Below are 3,197 nucleotides of genomic sequence, written 5' to 3'. Positions count from 1 at the left end.
TCTGCTGCTCTGTGATTCTAGGGTTTGCTCCCTGTTGGCGTGAGCTTCCCTGTAAAGTCCCAGAATACACAGGCACCACTTTTGAGGTCCTGGAGGGCGCAAGTACTTGCTGGGTGGAAGAGAAAGGCATGCCCAGCTGCTCAGCAAGCCTCCGTTTCTCTGCCTTCATGGTTCTGGTGGGCACTGGCGCTTCCTTTGGACACCCAGTAGGCAGTGGAGAGCTGGCAATCACTCCTGCTTCCTGTGAGGTCCCGGAATGTACAGAGCCCCTGCCATGTAAAGCGGCTGGAGGCTTCTGCTGGAGCAGTTCCTTCCTCAGCCGCTCAGATATTTTAAGCCCTTCCGGGGTCTTTTGGGCCACGGGTTCTGCCTTCTCAGGAGAGGCCCTGCGGGACACCTGCAACAGCTCCTGTCTCAGCCGCTCAGGTATCTTGAGCCTCTGCTTCCCCTGGGTCTTTTGGGCCACTGGTGCTGCCTTCTCTGAAGAGGCTTGAGGCTTCTGCTGCTCCATCTCCTGCCTGGGTGGCTCAGGGATCTTGAAATTTTGCGGCCGTGAGGCAGGCACACGAGCTTCCAGTTCATCAGCGGCCTTTAGCAGATGCCGCCTCAGATACTCAGGGATCCTTAGTTTTCCACGTTGCCGGGAACAAGTGGGCACAGGATGACCTCGCGGGGTGTCACCAGCCGCAGGTGGTCCCTGAGGGAGCTGGCAGGGATAGGGGCTACCTGAGGCTCCTTCTTCCTCGGCTGCTTAGTGGTCTTCAGCGAGTTCCCACACTCAGCCTTCTTAGATCCACCAAGCACAGATGGTCCCTGAGGCTTCTTCTGCCTCCACCTGGTCCATTGGTCCGTGGTCTTCAGCGTTGCATCTGAGAACCCTGAGCGCAGAGACCCAGCCTTCTCTGATGCATTGTTGAAGACCAGGGATGAGGTGTGGTCCCTCTTTTTAGCACAGGCAGGCACGGGTGCGTCCTTTTGGGACCCGGAAAGCATGCGTGCACCCTGTGTCTTCTTCTGCCTCCACGGTTCCTTGGTAGTCAGTGTTGCATCTGAGAAGCCTGAGCGCGGGGACTCAGCCTTCTCAAATTCATCACTGAAGGCCAGGGATGTGGGGCATGAAGTTTCCCCTTCCTCTATCGTTCCCCACCAGTCAGGTGAGGTGAAGTTCCCATATTCAGGCTCCTCATCTATAGGAAGGGAGACCTCCGTTATGGCCCACCACCGCCCTGCAGCGAGGGCAGTGCTGAGCTCATCTGAGAGCTCAGAAGATGGTGAATGCACTGCACTCTCAGGAATGGGGATAGCTGACATAGTCATGTTGATTGCTGAATCGATGATGAGCGATAAATGAACAATACTGCCGTTTATTTGTAAAACACTCTGGCAGAAAGAGAAAGGCAAGAGAAAATTTAAACAGTTAAACACTTAAACATTTAAGAGGCTGAAAGTTGGTGATTTTTATTAATTTTGTTTTACCAACTAACAATTTACTGTTTTGTTCATAGACAGATAATGCTTGGTTAAAAATCAAGAATTATAAGAAAATTTAATCTATGTATAGAAGCATAATTATTAACAACTCTATGTTATAAAACATCAACTAATTGCTGAAATCAGTCATTGCGATCATCATTATTTACATATCAACCTCCATCAAAATGTCCACACGGAGCTCTACTGCACGCCTGTGTATCTCAAAGCACAAAGTTAATTTTTCTCCGAGTTATGAACATTTTAAGCATAAAAACGAATTGAGATGTAAAGAGCATACTCACAATCACTCGCCAAAACTCGCTACAATTTGAATGATGCATCTGCACTCATATTTATAGACTACTCGCGAACGTTCTGTTGGAATGCGGCGATCATGACAACGCAATAGCTGGCCGCTCACTGTTCTAATTGGCTGAAAATTATCTTAAAAATACACAAGGAAATGTGACAATTATTAGAAACAATTATATGAATAAAATAATATCCAAAATGCGTCAATTTATTGCACAAAATAAATATATAGGCGCTTTTATGTCTGCAGAGCGCAGCGCGTAAAGTTTTCATGTTAATGCCATAAGCGGCGCTGCTGGTGATTATCGTTCACGGTTTTGGCTGTCAGGCAGATCTATCGGAATGATAAACCACAAATACATCACCACATGTTGTCTGGGACAGTTTCAAGAAAAAAATTCCAGCATATTCGATTATAAGACACGACTAAAAATATTTATTTCATAATTATATTTACTAGAAATTCTTATTATCCATAAGCCTCAAAAAAATTGTATGCATATTTTCGTGATTCTTTTAAAATTAAAGATTAAAAGGAGTAATTGTGCAAATTCATTTCTACAGCCTTCTTTGATTTTCATATTTACCAAGTATTCTGATATTTAAATCGATGACTGGATAGATAGATAGATAGATAGATAGATAGATAGATAGATAGATAGATAGATAGATAGATAGATAGATAGATAAATGAAAAATAGCAAAGATTTATGCATTTTTTTTTACATTTTTATTATGCTTACAATCACATTACATAAATTCAAACACAATACACATGAACCTTAAATGCTTACAAATATTCCATTAAACATATGAATATATGACACAAATGCTTTAAGCCATCTGGTCCCAGTGGCTGGTCTCTGATTTTGATCTCCCTTTTCTCTGGAGGTGACCAGCTCACACCTGCATTGTCCTGTTAAAGGAACAGACAGAATGATGCAACACTAAGCAGATTAAAACAAAATATGTAATGCTTTTACCATTTCAGCATGAGGGTGGTTTATGATATGAAAAGGATATGATACCTTTTTAAGTAAGTCCAAGTAAAACTTCATGTCGAGCTGGGACACGGGCTGCGGGTCTTCGTGTTTTTGCCTCCTCACTTTAGGCTTCCGTGGCACCTTGCTGATTTCCACGCACATTACTTTTTGTGGAGATGGCTCACACACATCCATACTGTCCTGCTGAAATAACAGACATAACTACTTAACACTGGGCACTTTTAAAGGGTGCTGCTTAGGTCCACAGATACATCTTTCTATCATTTGGAAATATAAAGTTATGATATTTTAAATAATGGACCTAGATAACATTGTAGCTTAGGTGAAGACAACAATACGAACTTACTGATGCCTTCTGCTGCCTCCGCTGCCTCTGCTGCTGTTTCCACTGCTCCCTCCGCTTCTGCT

General features: G+C 43.9%; 1 long non-coding RNA gene across 1 annotated transcript; it reads right to left on the bottom strand.

Annotated features, from left to right (window-relative positions):
• Nucleotides 1–2,628: 2,628 nt before the first annotated feature.
• LOC122324566 lies at nucleotides 2,629–3,197 on the bottom strand. Its single transcript, XR_006247197.1, has 3 exons — nucleotides 3,136–3,197; nucleotides 2,814–2,972; nucleotides 2,629–2,701 (listed from the first exon to the last, which is right to left on the bottom strand). It is a non-coding gene; the product is annotated as an uncharacterized LOC122324566 (long non-coding RNA).

This window comes from Puntigrus tetrazona, chromosome 20 (assembly GCF_018831695.1).
Source record: "Puntigrus tetrazona isolate hp1 chromosome 20, ASM1883169v1, whole genome shotgun sequence".
NCBI classification, from domain to species: Eukaryota; Metazoa; Chordata; class Actinopteri; order Cypriniformes; family Cyprinidae; genus Puntigrus; species Puntigrus tetrazona.
Note: the sequence above shows the minus strand (reverse complement) of the source record. Positions and strands in the feature narration are given on the sequence as shown.